General features: G+C 36.7%; 1 protein-coding gene across 1 annotated transcript in view; it reads left to right on the forward strand.

The window, feature by feature from the left end:
* The window catches only part of Prkg1 (protein kinase cGMP-dependent 1), a 1,169,615-nt gene that overhangs the window by 3,795 nt on the left and 1,149,031 nt on the right, over nt 1-16,789 (forward strand). The window lies entirely within an intron of this gene.

The raw sequence follows: 16,789 nt of genomic DNA on the forward strand, positions 1-16,789 counted from the left end.
GCGCCTCCAGACTCCTTCCTTTCCTCCTCCCGGACATTTTAAGAGCCAAGTCCAGTTCAAAATTGTGTGTCCCTCCTTCGGGGTGTGCAGAGAAGGCTGGACGGAGTTTGGCCACAAGTAGGAAGCTTTTGCACTCCATTCGCCGCCTTCACCGGAGAAGGCTGATCGATTGGCTGCAGCATTAAAGCGCCTCTGGACATTAGGGAGAGGAAGTGCAGACTCCAAAGCCCATTACTGGCTTTTAGTCTCTGGAAGTGCAGGGCCGAAAGTGCATTTCTCAGGATATTGAATATTCCATTAGGCGTGCCTTCATGCCCGCCTATCTCTTACCCCTTCCTTCTGCTTAGATCACTTGGTGTCTGAGTTTGGGACCCTCAGGGGACTCCTAAACTACCCTCCGCACCAATCTCCTAGCTCTCTTACTATGAGGCCAGCTTTTCTGGAAGAGCATGTCCTCTTCTCCATCCTCTTCCAGGACATAAGCAGGTTTCTCCCTATCTCCTACTCCTTAAGGGTACTCCCTCCTTGTCAGCTTGTGGACTCTCTCTTATGCATTGATTGGGGACAGGGATGACTGGGCTGGCTTTTAGAGCTATTAGAAGACTAGAAGCTGGGGTGGGTGAGGGTAGAAAAATAGGAACCAAGCAGGAAGAACTCGCTTTAGGAAATGTGGGCCCTTTTGAACAAATATCTCAAAGGACAGCTTTCAGACTTCCTGAGTCATGAATCACTTATGAAGTGACACTATCCAAATGGTACCTTTTGGCCCAGCCTGCCTTGAAAGTCCCCAGTGGATGGATCAGTGGCATTCTCCTTCCCTCTGCTAGGTTAATACTTGGCTTTGCCCTTGGTTGGGAAGCTGCTGCTGTCTTACTTCAGCCTGGCTGTGCATTCCATGGCCACTGCCCTGCCCTGCACTCAGCAGCTGGAATCAATCTGCCCACCTCCTTAAGAAGCCACTTCATCAGCGGTCACCCTGCAGCTGCTGGCCTCCCAGGGCTGCTGGGTTCAAGCTTTATCACATTTTTGAAATTTCAGATTTGTGTGTCTGGGCTGTGCCCCCAGGAGGAACAGCACAGCTTTGGAGCATAGCAGATTTTACTAGGATATGGAGAGGACAAGAGTCTCCAGAGTCTCCTCTGTTTCAAATACCAGCTCTCAATGAGGCACTTTCTGAAAAATTTCTTGAGAAGAAATCTGAAAGAATGAGGAGTTTTTGTATGGTCTGAGAAGAAATCATTCTTTTTCTATTCCCTTTCCCCAAACACCAGCCCCAGCATTTTCTTGTTAGGGGTAGGAACATTCATCCCAAGGGTGGTTCATGTGCTGTAGAAGTGGAGTGAGTATTTGTGTCTGTAACAAGTAACTGGACAACTTTTCTACTTACGCTGTACCCTGATTTACACTGTGACTGAGGGCTGACTTTTTCCCACACAGTGCTTAGTTTCATACTTTCAAATGGAAGCATGGAGTTTATTTTCAGCAAGGTGACTCATTAGCGTTTAAAGAATGTTGACAGGTATAATATATGGGAATAGTAACCATTGGAATTAGGTACTCATCCAAGCACTTAAAGAGACAGTGTTATCGCTGGTGAGACAGCTTATTTTGGCCAAGGGAAAAAAAATTATAAAAATATTTAAGAGATAAAATTTAGTGGCAGATAAGATACTTTCAAAATAAGAGTGTATTTTCTATTTTTAAGATAACTGGATGTGGGAAGTAGATACTCGGTTACTTCATGTCTTTTGTTAGAGGCTGTGCCATCTTGATGGGTATACTGGGGCTGAAGCAGAGTGCTTTATTGCTATGCTAGTGTTCAGTTGTTGCTATTGCATCTGAATGATAGCTATTTGTGCAGTAGGTTCCTTCCAAAGTTTATTGGGACACTGTGTTTTAACAAGAAAAGTAATGGAGTTTGAGAGTATAGGATTTTATTTGGTAGGGAGAATGAAAGAACTTTTTCCTATAACCACTAGTTTTGAAAGTTTTTGCAATCTAAAAATTTACATAACAGGTGGCAAAAATATTTTAATGCACTTATTGTAGTGGAAGGAAATGGGAGAATTCGTTGACTATTGTAATCAAGTCAGTCCAATTAGCCAGATTTCCATGTGTCCACAGAGAGTGTAATGCACAATCTCCATTAAGAATGATCTAAGTATCTAAGGAATGCTTAGATGAAAATTATACTAGGGAAAAGAAGATCTGAGCTCTCAGCATAAGTATCAAGTGTACAATATAATGATCATGTTTAAAAAGAACAAACACATCCAACTTATTGTAGTACTCATTTTCAGACCCCTCAAGGAATACCCAGTAGGGATCAAGTGTTTATCATTGAAAACTGCAGGCTGGTTGGATGATGGTGATGATATTTTAAAATTTATATTTAAAATACTTTCTTTCTGCCAAAGAACTCCAAATATTTTGCATAGATTTCTGTGAACTCTTGATTCCCTTCATGCATATATTCCACATCAAGAATGATATATTGCTCTTGATTTTTCCCCTTAAATTTGTGGATACATTTTTCTTCGTTTTGGCTGCCTATTTAATAATGTCTGCTCAGGGGGGGCTGCACAGAATTTTTAAATTAGCTCAAGCACAGGCTTGAATAATTATTAATTTGTTATAAGGATAATAATAGACTCTTTCCCAAGCCTTTGAGCTATTCTTGTCGTGAATCCCTTGATTCTTGATGATGAAAATTGATTATTTGAAACCTGAATTTTCTTGTTCTGAGACATATATGCTTTGGGCTTTATGCCCCAGAAAACTCATTGCTTTTTGCATCTTTGATCCAGTTCAGGACTAGTTTGACCTTTGGACTAAATCAAGGTGTTTGGCCTAATTTTGATTTAAGCAACTTCAGTGAAGTAGTGTGTCCCAACAGAATTCTAGGCCCAGCATCAATTAGAAAATATACAGTGTTTTAAAATAGCAATGGTAGCAACAATAAAGATAACTAATCTTTGCATCATGCTATGCTATTAATTTACAGAAGCTCACTGTTTTCTCATAACAATTCTAAATAGTCTCCCCACTTTTCAGGTGAGGAATAAAAGGCTTGAAGAAGTCCAATTACTGACTTATGGCCTCAATGCTTGGCAATATCATAGACCAGTTAAAACCTCAAATCTCACAGTTCTTAGAGCCCAAGTTCTACACTGTATAGACTTGGACTATGGCTGGTTCTATCTTAGACCCATAATCCTTTCCTCTATGAAGAAATACACCTGCTCTAAATTAGAATAGGACTTAAAAGTCATAAAACTAGCACCAAATTGATTTCATGGGACAATGACCAGTGAACTCACATCCAGCCCACACCTTGAATGCACTGTGCCCAGCTGGGCAGGTAGCCCTACTCTTGGGATTATCATTTGTCAATCTTTAATCTTCCTCCTTCCTCACCCAGTTTTCCTAGCTCAGTGTCACCTTAGAGGCAGGCCTGAGGAATGATATGATTGCAATTACGAAGGTTGTAAAAATAACCTTAGTTGCTTCCTTTAGAATTCCTTTGCTTTTTGCAAGGATCCTCCTGCTAACCTTCTATTTCTACCATGCCTATCATCAAAATGTGTTGATCCCTAACCAATAATATATCAATATATTAACCTATTTTCTCTTTCTTATTAACATCATAATATTCTAAAGGGAGCTTTAGGGAGTGTATATTCATTTGGTTGAATCTGATGATTAATATTTATAACACAGATTTAAGGGAGGCAGGCAGAGGAAGAGGGGATGGTTTTAGACAAGACAACTCATAAGCATCTTTGTATATTGCCACATAGGATTTGTAGAGAATGGCAATGGCACATAAGCACTTTACTTGTACTTTCAGTTCAAGCTGTACAGGAGTTGGCTAGTACCTGGTTTAGTGATAAGAAAACTGAGCAAATCATTGTGGAAGTGTGTGTGTGTTTGTGTGTGTGTGTGTGTGTGTGTGTGTGTGTGTGTGTAAGCACTCTACCAACTGAGCTATATCCCCAGCCCAGGATTCTTGATTTTTGCATTTGTACTAGAGTTGGTGAATTGGTCTTCAGCTTATCATGTGTTTATACTTGCTATTTAAGACACTTTACTTGGGGATTAATTTATAGTTCTGGAATCATACATTTTCCCAATTTGCTTGTAGTATGTCAGTTTTTGTTCCATTTGAATCATATATTTGTGTGTGTGTGTATATATACACAGACATACACATACACACACACATAGGTCAAGAGTTTGCATTTAACCATGCATTAATTAGAAATTTGACACTCAGGCAGCTATTTCTAACAGACCTGAAAAAACAAAAGCTGTCCTATCTTTTTCCTCTTCCCTGACCAAGAGCCTGTTTCCCAGTGCCTTCTCATCATACCGTGTAAAAGATGCTTAGCTTGTGTTTAAACGCTTTCTTCTGATAAGATTTTCAGGTGATTTCACAGTTGCTCAGGGTATGAATAATTATTTTCATTTGCCATTGAGAATTTGCTTATCAAAGTTCAGGGCCCTGCATTATCTAGGTTTCTTGTAGCTTTTGGAAGTTACTGTGAGCTCTGAGATAAACCAGGGATAGCATATCCTGTTTCACAAAAGTGAAAGCTCAGAAGTTTGGGAATTGTCAGAAAAGAGCACTGACCTTGAGTCTAGCTTTGTTATGTGCTGTGTTGAACGAAGAAATTAAAAAAAAATTGTTAAAGGGAAATACAAATACATAAATGTGTATATGTGCGCATACATACATGTATACACCCGCACCAAATTGTCACTTGATCTTATAGTACTTATTATCACAACTCTCAGAGTAGTTATTGTAAAACCCCTCTAGATTAGATTGGCACAGATCAGCCCTTGTAGAAAGGAGGGTTTCTGTTTTGGATTTGTTGTTATAAAACAGATCATGGCATCTTCTAGTTCATCAGATGCTGTTGAAGAAGTACGTATTACTACTCAGTACTGCTTTTCCTCATCCTTTTCTTTCTTCTTGAATCTGCTTCTATTTGTGTCTCTTCTGGGCTCCTGTGTTTCTTCTAGTTTGGTGTCTGTAAGTCCTGCCAGACATAGTTCATTTGCAAAAATCATAGAATGGCAAATGTGGAGCAGACCACTTTCTCAGTTGCTTTAAACTTTTAGTATCTTTCAGATATTTAGTATCCTCAGATATTTCAAGTATTATTTATGTAATTTTAATTTCTGAAGTTTTTTTTTTTTTTTTTTTTTTTTTTTTGCTGGTACTGGAAATTGAACTACCTTAAAGATGCATCCCCAGTCCTTTTCTCATTTTTTATTTTGAGACAAGGTCTCTCTTAATTTGCCCAGGCTGGCCTCAAACTTGTGATTCTTCTTCCTCAAGTTCCCAAGTCACCGGGAGTACAGGCATGTACCATCACACCCAGCTTGAATTTTCCAATATTTAAAAAATATCTGTTAATTTTTCACATTGAAAATAGACAATGCCTTAAAATATTTGTTCAGTAAAAGATGGACATATCAAGAACGTGTCTATCTTTTAAATAGGTTATTTTATCATATAAAGACTGATCCTTGAACTCATTTCCTTGTTTTATTGATTTTCCTTCTTAATAGATTCCTTTTCTTAAAATGCTTAACCTTCTTTGCAATAATTACTAAACAGTATTGATGGAGGGAAGACTTTGGGGTACACTATGTTGGTTTTATTGTAAACATTTTCATTTTGTTTCTTAAATGTAAATTTGTAGAAACCTCTACTACCTTAGACAAGAGCGTAGTTTTAAATTCAATCAGTATCAAATTTATATTGATAACAAGTTTTAAAATACTTTCTGTAATTTTCCCTGTCCAATGCGCTAGCAGCATGTTTAGTCTTTCTGTGGTGCATATTGACTTGAAATATTCTTGGAAATTAGTCCTAAGTAGTTAATTTGTTATCCCGAGAATTGATTTGGATTGATTTTGTTATCTGGCACTTGGGTGTGCAAGGGATGGTATAAATGTGCTGTTTTCTTCAGTTTGTTTACAAGAGGCACATCCAGTAAGCCATCACTGTAATTATCTTATTAGGATTTAGTTTTACTTTTTAAACTTGTGATAGAGATTATGTAACTATGGTTCTTAAATTATTCTCCGGGTTAGACTTGCTGCTAATTCATACTGTCCTTCTTTTATAGTCCAATTTAGAGCATGCTTTGAGATGTGTTTTAAGCCCTCAGATGTATCTTTATTTGAGCACCCTGACCTCAAATGCTGCAAAAATACTTCTGAGAAACTCTATAGGGACCCTAAAAATATTTGTATGTTTGCTTCTTACAAATATCCCTTGGTCTGTTTATTCAATGATATTATACTGTTACTGTTTCATAAGCAAATCTGAAGCCTTTGGGTAAATGTTAATATTTTTCTTGATGCCTTTCATTGCTCACATAGTGTAGATAATGCTGATTTCATGTATCACGTGGTTACCAATAAACTTGGCTACATATGCTAGAAATCCTCAAAATAGAATATTCTTTTATATTTTAGGTTGTAAACTTATGGGTAGAAACCAGGAGTGTTTACAGTAAAAATTCCAGCCAAATTAAACCCTTAGATGACCATACTTCTCTCTTCCCACATGCGACTTTTCAGGGAAAAGGTAAAAGCAGCATATTTCTAGAATATATTCCAAACAAATAAAGGATCCCTTGTGTCTTCTAGAGAGTAAAACCACTTCTTGTTCAGTTCAATGTCACTTCAGAAAATATGATCACACTGAAATACTCAATCTGATATCCTGTGTGTTACTCTGACAGATTTTAACCATGAGATCATAAAACAATTGTGCATAATTGACTAGTTGTAAGGTTAAAAAAAGTAGATAATGGTTTAAAGAATCAAAATTCATGAATTATTTGTTTCTTGTAAAGTAAGGCGAAGTGCATTTCCAGGCATTTCCCTAGGGAGAGCCATCTACTTCCATTCCCATTGACTTTCTTGATTGAGAGGATTACAAATGTATGGCAGGAAATTGCAAATAATCCACAGATCCACAGACGGTCTGGTCCTCACAAGAGTGTGTTGCACATGGGAACGTCATCATCTTGTGAGTCACTGCAGAAAAAATGTTTGAGAGCCTCTGATCTGAGCTGTGGTTCTAAAAAATCAGTATCTTGACTCTGTGATTTGTTAAGCTGTGTATTTATAAATAAAAGGTGTTAGATTCACTAGATTCTCCTTAGTCAACACATATATTTCAGAGCAAGGTTTCCCCAAGAGTAATGTTCATATTATTAGCGGCACCAGGAAAGCTCCTAGGAGGCATGTAACTAAATTTATTTTATATTAATAGATACATATTTTAAGGGATGTTAGAAGAGAGTGTATAACTATCACGGTCAAGTCTGTGCTGTATAGCTATATTGCTAGAATAAAGCTAAATTTTAAGAATTCATTGATTTTTAAGAATAAAAGCACAAAAATACAGATTGTGTATAATGTAGACATGGTTACACAGAGAGGTTTGGGAAAGATTTCTTTGAAGTCATTTTCAAAGAATTTTTTTTTTTTTTTTTTGCTTACCCCTACTGGTCTTAAAGCATTCTGACTAATTGAATTCTTTCCATTCACATCTTTGGATGATGTCTTACATGGCTGTCTCTAAGGCTCTTCAGGGGGAATTGAAGTGGGGACATAGAATTTGATAGAAATGGTGGCCTTTATAATATGCACTCTTTTTTTTTTTTGATGGTCAGTCTACTTAAGAGTTACATGTCATAAGAAAAACATTTGATTTCTCCCCAGATTTATGGCACCCCAACAGCTGGTTAGAACAGTCCAGAAATAATAAAGGGTTGCTGGGGCACGAGCCTCCCTCCAGCCTGGGGTCACTAGGGTCTCGCTTCCGGACTCTGTCTGCAGTGTCTTTTCTTCTTATTCTCAGGCTCCTTCCTGGCTTCTGAGAGTAGGTTTATTCCATCATGTATGGCTTTATAGTTAGACATAAGTTATTTTTTTCTTTCTTAGTCAAAAAAAAAATGTGAAAGAATTTGAAAGGGAAAAATCTTTGATAAAATACAAATTAGTTTCTTCTTATCTTTATATTCCCTTTCTTTGTAGAAAACTAGATTAATAAAAATAAAGGCTTTAAAAATATATATTGTTAAGGAATGGTATGGTGGACAAATGCAAAAAAAAAATATAATACGAAAAGAGGAAATACATTGCATGCAGGCCAAAAAATTTACAAAATCCAATCTTTTTTCTAGAAAATAGTGCCTCTCATTTCTCTATCCGGTTACAAAAGAGAGACATTAAGATTTGACAATAAATACTCCTAAAAGGCAGGAAAATAAAAACAAACAAATAAAAAATGAGGATTGGGGTGGGGAGAGATGGAGAATGAGAGAAAGGAGAAAGAAAGGGAAGGGGGAGAGATTTCAATAATGACCACAAGATGGCAGCAGGAGTATAATATTTAACAATTGTATAGTTAACTAATAGTGTGAAATGGCCTGTAACTGAATTTTAAAATATATTCTTAAATATATAATTTTCTTAACATTAGGATTCAAGAATTTGGAAAGTTACTATTGAATACATGTGCCCTTTTATTTTTCCAATTAATAGCGATTGAGGGGAATGTATTTAAAAAGACAAAATGAAGTGTTCTCCAGTGTTTGTATTGAAGAGAAACAAATTGTACAGTTTGCATGGAGAGTTATTTGAACAGTGGTATCAGTTTGAGGGAAATTCCTCTAACTCCTATGGGGAAACCCCTGGGCTCCTATTTGACCCAGAGAAGGAAACAGAAATAATGGACAACTAATAGCTGTAAAAAATATGTATGAGGAGATAAAATAATGAGGGAATGATTCCCTATTTGCTCCCCTCTCCCCATAAAAAGGAAAGAAAATAATTATAAGTAAAAATTATATTAGTTAATAGATGATACTTCTCGTAGATTGTTTGGACTTCTTGATAATTATGATTCTACAAATAATCAAATAACTCAATACAGCATATTGCAGTCTAGGATCTTTATTATAAACAAAAGTTAATTTGATTATGTAGATGTATTTAAATATTTTAAAGAAACAGGCAAAGTGTTTTATGAGACATCTAAATATAAGCTGCCTCTCAACAACTGTAGGTAAAAAAGAAACTAGTCTTGCCTGCCACAAACGGATGAATTGTGGGTCATATCTAATGGACTGTAAGTTTTTGAATCAATATTCTCTTGGATAGTGTCATTCAGCCTTCCTGTAAAAGGCTACTTCATTCAGTCTGTGACCCCTCTCATGTGAATCCCCCAGGGGGCTTGGATATGAGGTAGTCTTCCTAATGGCTGGCATCTGTGTGATTTAGTGCTAAGGAGAAAAGTACTTATTTTGGTTTGTGGCAGTAAGCGAGGGTCAGTGGCTAAAGGAAGTTATACTATGGGTAAAAGGAAGTCAGTTTAAAATCAAAGCTATTACTTGGCCTCTTTAACTGGCCTATTTCCTTAAATATTGTGTTTGATCCTACTTAAATAAATAGGCAAGAAGGGAAATAGAGAAAATTTAATACAATGCACATTTTGGTACCCTATTTGTAAAAAAAAGTGTTTTGAAATTCTGTGATATACATATTTGAAGATATAAGTATATAAAATGCCCTTTGGGATAGTAATTTTATTTTTCCTAGGTTAAATTAAAAAATAGTTACCCAATCTATGGCTTCCAGAAAGGACCAAGTATAGATTAAATTTAGGGCATGCTTTCTGGTGTCTGTAAGGTCAACAAAGCAAATCTAGTCTCTGTTATAGGTGGTGAAGCAAGCCATAAGTAGTAATACCTTTTTGTTTTCTCTGATCTTTCTGGTTTGTTATCTGGGTAAGACAAATGCCTGAGGTAGAGCAGCAGGGTCTGAAGTATTCTGCCTTGAAACTCTGGTTATCTAGCCTTACCATTTGGCTCCAGGGCATCATGAGAGTTATCCACACAAGATGAGATAGGACAAGGATTCCCTGTGCTTCTCCATATTCCAGCAATCAGGGGAAAAAAAATGGTTTTAAAGGGTTTTTTTCTTTTCTTTTTTTTCCTTTCTTTCTTTCTTTTTGTAGTCCTATATCTCTCCCTTCACCATGTTAAAGTCTGGACATGCTTTTAGGGTACCTGAGAACATAGACTACATCTCAAATTTACTCATTCTAATTTTAGGCTATATTTCCCTTAATGGTTTTAATTGCATAAGTAATGCATAATGGTTGTCAAACAATAGAAATCTATAAAATTTAATCTTCTCCTTCCAGTCTTCCTATCTGTCCTTTAGTAGGGAGTCAGAGTTAAATTTCATGTACATTAATGCAAACCTTTACTATGTAAAGAAAGAACTTTCCTGCTCATTTGGAGGTCTCCCCTGCTCCCAGAGTAATAATCCCCCCTGCCCCCACCCTCCGCCGTCTGTCTCTAACTGGTTCCTTTTGGCACTGGGGATTGAACTCAGGGCAACTTACCACTAAGCCACATCCCCAGGGACAGGGTCTCACTGAGTTGCTGAGGCTGGCCTTAAACTTGTGATCCTCCTGCCAGCTTCCCCAGTCACTGGGACTACGGGCATGTGCCACCATGTCCAGCAGTAGAATCATTCTTAATACTCCTCAGCAACCTACTGTTTTTTGTTTAATAGTGTCTGCAGTTCTTTCTGGATCAATCTCTATGGGTCTTTCTGATAGCTGTGCTCTATTTCAGAGTATTCATAGACCTTATAGTATTTATATATCTTATTGATTTTGTGTGTGTGGGTGTTTTGCAAGCAATAACAGTGCTGCAACTAATAATCTTGTACATATTTTCTCAAAGGCCTTTTATTTATATATTGGATGAATGCCAAAACATGAAAGTGATAATTCAAAAAAGGTGCTAAGTTTCAGTATGATATTTTTTGATTTATGTGAGAATGTACAGTTTACATGTGAAATAAAGGATCTATGATCCTTTCTATCAAAAGGGAAAGGTGTGCTGGTGCCATCAACACAATTAAATCTTGTATATTAAAGACAGACTTATTTAAAAATCCAACATATAACCAGAGCAGAAACATGTGGGAGGTTATTTATTTATTTTTTTTACTTAAGTTACATTCATGAGAACAGTCTTTTGGAAGCAGTGTTTACATGGCCTTTTACTTCTTAGATTTGTAAAGTCTATACTGTGCATTTGGCTTGACGTTTGTGTGTATATGTTTATGAGTGGAATAAAATCCCCAAATTCCTACAATGTGATTTTTAAAGTAAGGATACAGTTGTTTGTATAGACAGCTTTTATAAAATAACTCAAGTCCTTCTTTAGGAATCACAATTATTTGTTTTTCTTTTCATTAAAATAAAATTTTGATCCTTGAAGGACTCTGAGGAACTTACTCCCACTTGGGAAAAAAAAAAAAAAACAAATTCCAAGTCTCTCAGCTACATTTTTTTTTCCCTCAAAGGCTAGTGGGAAGATTTGGACATATATGGTATTGGAATCACTCAGTGAAGCTTACTCTTTGTAGGATGGTAACCACCCTGAAAGCTTTATTCTTTTTTTCTTTTTCTTTTTTTTTTTTTTTGGCCTTGTAAAGATAATGGACTAGATTTACTGAAAGGTATGTTTGCAAATATTTATTTGAATCAGAATTCATTCATATTAAAATTGATCATGGGATTGAAGTCAAAAAATGAAACTTTGGGGGAAGAGTTGGAAGGGAAGACTTGGAAATTTCAGCCCAGTTTGTAGAGGATAACCCAAGAATGAACTGTGATCATGTGACCATTAAACTGATGGTCTTGGGAGTTGGACTTGATGTTGAATTCTGGCTCCTTCTACACATAGTGACTGTGTGATTTTAGACAAATGACTCATCTTTCTGAGCTTAATTTCTGCATCTTAAAAATGGGGATAATGACACTTTGTTCCTATGTGGCTTTGTACACACAGGATACATTATACTTGTGTTTGGATTAACTCAAGATGATCCCGCATTAAGTGGCACATAAATGTGCTAGTGATTATGTGGTATGAAAGTTTTAAAATATTTTAGAAGTTTTTGAAAAATTTACTTCTGGTGTTAACCCATTAGAGAAACTCACACTTAGAAAAGGCTCTTAGGAGTTGTCCTTGTACACCCTCTTTGAGTAACAAAACAAGACAGTAATGACTAATTGAGCAACTATCTAGAGATTCAGAAAGATTGTGGTTTACCAGTAACATGGAACTTGTTAGTGACAAAATGGGATCAAATCCTTAATCTCTCATTAGCCATTCCAGACCTCCTTAAACCTCTTAAATGTCCTAAGTGATGAGTGAAGTGAGGACAAGTAGACAGTTGCACATTGAAGCAACAGGACAAGTGGAAATGAGATGGCTAAGTGTTATTACATTGAAACAAATATAAAATTCATACATGGGATCTGGCCTCATGGAGCAAAGGACACAGTGTCCTCACTCAGGTGAGCACCCAGCCAGCTCTAGCAGACAGTGGGAGTTTCTTAGGAGATCCATTTCTTGCAACTGTTTCCTGGGCTTAGATGAAACCCTGTGGTGTACCCATGAGGGATATCAGCAAAGGAGGAACCCTGAGTAGACCAGCCTGTCCAGTCCAGCTCAGTGGAGAACCCTGGGGTTGCTGGAAGAGCTGTTGGAAGTGCTGGCCTGCACAGCTAGAGCATCACCACAGCTACACTTATGGATTCCTCCTATTGTCTATGCAGCCTGCATAAATGATAAGGGCATAACTATTCATTTCTAGTGATGAGATTTAGATACAAGTATGGAGCTATAAATATGGGAAGAATATACATGGGCTCATTCTTAGCACAGACTAAATTAGTCCAGAGAATTGGGCTGGGGGCTTTTGGAGATCACCTAGTAGTACAGTAGACCTCAATTTCCAAACCTGGCTGGAGGACAAAGGCACCCTCACTGAACTTCCCGTCTCTGCCCATCTCTCCAAATCAACATTAAGCTTTTATCTGTTTGCAGTTTAGAGAATGGCTTTGGTGAATTTTGAACTTTATCATGTGGACAAATACTATTCTTGATTTTTACCTCTCTGAAGGCAGATTGATCTGTCAGTCAGTCAGCTAATGTGTAGGAAGACATAGGAGGATTTGGGAGATCCTAAGTCAGGTTTTGCCTCACTAGCCTGATGCTTTCATGCAAAAATACATCTAAAGCTTTAGTCTCTTCAGTTTTTAAAAACCTAACAAAGAGACTATTGAATGAATTGTAGAGACTATTGAATGAATTCACACAGGTAATAGATTCACCTCAGTCCCTCACAGAGTGTGGTCATTCCAGAAATGTTGGCTCTTATTATTATTATTTGCCGATTCTGACTTCATTCACTAAATATATAAGTTACTTTTAGTCTGTGCTAGGAATGAATCCCATGTGTATTCTTCCCATATTTATAGCTCCATAGCTGTATCTAATTCTAATCACTGAAATAACTTTGACCCTATTTTCGGAGCCATTTCCTGAATCACAGATGGTACGTTGACATAGGCCATATTTAGGACTTATTATTCTTTCTTTTTCATCCATAGTAAGGTCTCAATTTTCTTACTACACATTTGACACCCACTCCCTTTTACCTCATCTTATTAGAAACTTACCATTCTACAAAAATTAAAAAATTAAAAATAAAAAAATATAGAAACTTATCTAACGTGACAGATTCAGCTGTGTTAAGGCCCCCTCTGTAGCTATAGGTTCTTTGAGCTGCATAAATAGAATGCTTCTTAAATTCTAACTAGCATGTGAAGCACCTGGGAAACATTTTTAAATGCAGGTTCTGATTCAGCAGGAGAAGGGCCTGAGATTCTTTACTCATCATGAGCTCTCAGGTAATGCTGCTGCTGGTGGTCTTTTGAAGCAAGGGATTAACCAGTGATTTTCTCTGGTTCTTTCTTCTTTTCCTTTTTTTTTTTGCCATCCAACTTATGGTTTTTTTTATACAAATAAAGTGCAAATCAAAATACAGAGTAACATGAACTGTGATAATGCCACATTAGCATGGATCACATTGTAAGGTGAACTCAAAAGCCTAGAGGAAGCATCCTGGTTATTTTCCTTCCCAAACAATGAGCATGTACAGCAGAAAAACATGAAAATCTAAGAGCTGGGTCTCTGGAATCAAGCCCCTGGTTTCAGGCTTCTTCAGTCTTACTGATGTTGCATAAAGTGTATGAGCTTTAGTTTTCCCCTCGGTAAACTGGAATTTGAAGGCTCTATGAAAAGACTTATTATAAGTGCACAGCAAATGATAGCCATCATTATTGTAGTCTTCTTGTTGGTGTTCTGGGCACAAAGTCAAACTCATTCTCAAGTTAAAAATGTGATTCAGCAAGAATTTTGGTTGAGATAAAATGGAAAATTAAGAAATACTAAGTTAGCATTAAAAACTTTATGGTGCTCCATTTTCATGAATTTATTTGTTCTTCTTGACAATCCCAGGGCACTCTCAGGGTGTTCCATAAATTATTAATATTCCATGTGCTCCATGCCTATGAGAAGACAGGTCCAAACACATTGTTCTTTGTTCACCCATGAAGTGATCATCCCAAGACTCTCTGGAAAGGTTTATCAGGTTCTAGGGCACCAACACTGGACTCCAACACTGGGCTCCAACAATAATCCATAGCAAATGCGAAGGGAGAAACTGGACCAAAAGTTCTGGTTGGACATGAATTTTGGAAGACTAGAATTTAACCCATTACACTGCATGATATGCATTTATCTTCTTTGGAGTCCCAGATGTAGAGCTGTGGCTTCTAAAGTCCACTGAGCCTTATGGGAAAGAGATTTGAGATTAAAGAGGAGCGTGAAGTACACGTCTCGACTTGGTATCAAAGATACAAGGTTTGGTGAAGATTTGTTTTCACTTGTCATTTCCATTTCCTTCCTTCTCCTCTTGTTATTCAAAGGATATGGTGTTGATTGATAGTCCTTCAGCTCAGATGAGTATTAGTCTCTGGTGGTTCCATGAAATGTTACAGATCACTTGTGGTTTATGATTCTCTTGTTTTCATGACTTGAGTTTTACAAAGATTTATAGGGAAACAAAATTTGGCTTAAAACGAGAGACAACCAGTGATTTTCATTTCTGTAGACTGTAGTTTTCTTACTTGTAATTTTAGGGGAAAAGAAACTTTTATACTGTAATTCCAACACTTGGCTTCACTATGATTTTGGTAAAATGCTTTCTTAGGGTTACAAGGAACAAGTGGAATAAATTTCCAATAGACATATTAGGATACAGACAGATTTTCGCTGGGCATGGTGGTGGATACCTATAGTCCCAGCTACTCAGGAGGCTGAGGCAGGAGGATCATGAGTTCAAAACCAGCCTCAGCAGCTTAGTGAGGAACTTCACAGCTCAACAAGACCTTGTCTCTAAATGAAAACATGGGGGCTGGGTTTGTGGCTCAGTGGTAGAGCACTTTCCTAGCATGTGTGAGGTATTGGGTTCATTTCTCAGCACCACAATACCTCAGCACCACATACAAATAAATGAATAAAATAAAAGTCCATTAATGTCTAAATCATTTTAAAAATTATATATATATAAAAGGGCTGGGGATGTGGCTTAGTAGTTAAGCACCACTGGGTTCAATCCCTGGTACCAAAAAAAAAAAAAAAAGACAGATTTTCTTTGGCATATTTACCTAAGCAATGTAAAAGTACAAACTAACTGATAAAAGCTCTAAATGCTTCAATCAATTAAAATTATACATTTTAAAACAGCAGGATTATGTTAGGTATAAACTGTTTTCAAGTTTGATGTAATTTTTTGTGATTAAAAGTAGAATTCCAATAATTTCCCCATCTCAATCCCAAATTAATGTGCATACATTATTAACCTAACTGGAGGGTTTGGTTAATGTATCTATTTCTAGTATACTAGATGAGAATTTAAGCCTTCTCGTCAGCATTTAAGAAATGTTTAAGAGACAACATGAACTGTCCCATAGTCATATTGGTAATTTATTTCTATATAAAATAAATTATGTAATTAACTATGTCCAGTTCTATTTGAAAATACACTTAAAAATTTATGATAAATATGGATATATTTCTTTTTTGAGGTCTATTTAATTTTTCAACACTCATCAAGATGCTTTTAAAAATCCAGATTTCTGAGAATGGTTTTGGTCTTCATGATGACATTAAATATTGAACAATGCATTGTTCAATATAGACTCATTGAAGCTTTTTTGGAAATAAAAATGGGTCAGGCACTCATGATACCCAGGCAGAAGCAATCGCTCTCCATCCATGTCTTCATTTGCTTTGTTTGCTTTCTGTCCATCTGCCATCAGCTGTCTTGGAAAAAATGTTTATCTTCAAAAAAAGTTCTGAAAAGTTTGTCTTCACATTGCTGCAAAAGATCTTTGGACTATTTCAAACAGTCATTTCATTTTATAGAAACTTTACTGGAAATGTCTATATTCAATATTGGGAGGAAGGATCAAACAAAGAGTCTTGAGACCACTGGAAAGTGTGGCTCCTATTTTGTGGGAATTTTCCAAGCAACCTTTAAAAAAAGTTTTTATTTTCTTAAAAATAATTGATATTTCTTTATTTTTTTTGTGTGTGTGTATGGGAGATTGAATCCAGGGTTTCATGCATGCTAGTAAGAGCTCTACCACTGAGCTATCTACATAGCACCATTTGTGTGTGTGTGTGTGTGTGTGTGTGTGTGTGTGTGCTCAGTTGTATTAGGGTAATTTAAAAGATAGAGGTGGAACTCCATGGAGCGATTGTTGAAAAGTGAATTCTACTCCTCGATATGTCATTGACTCCATATTAAGCATCAT

Source organism: Urocitellus parryii, chromosome 5 (assembly GCF_045843805.1).
Source record: "Urocitellus parryii isolate mUroPar1 chromosome 5, mUroPar1.hap1, whole genome shotgun sequence".
Lineage (NCBI taxonomy): Eukaryota > Metazoa > Chordata > Mammalia > Rodentia > Sciuridae > Urocitellus > Urocitellus parryii.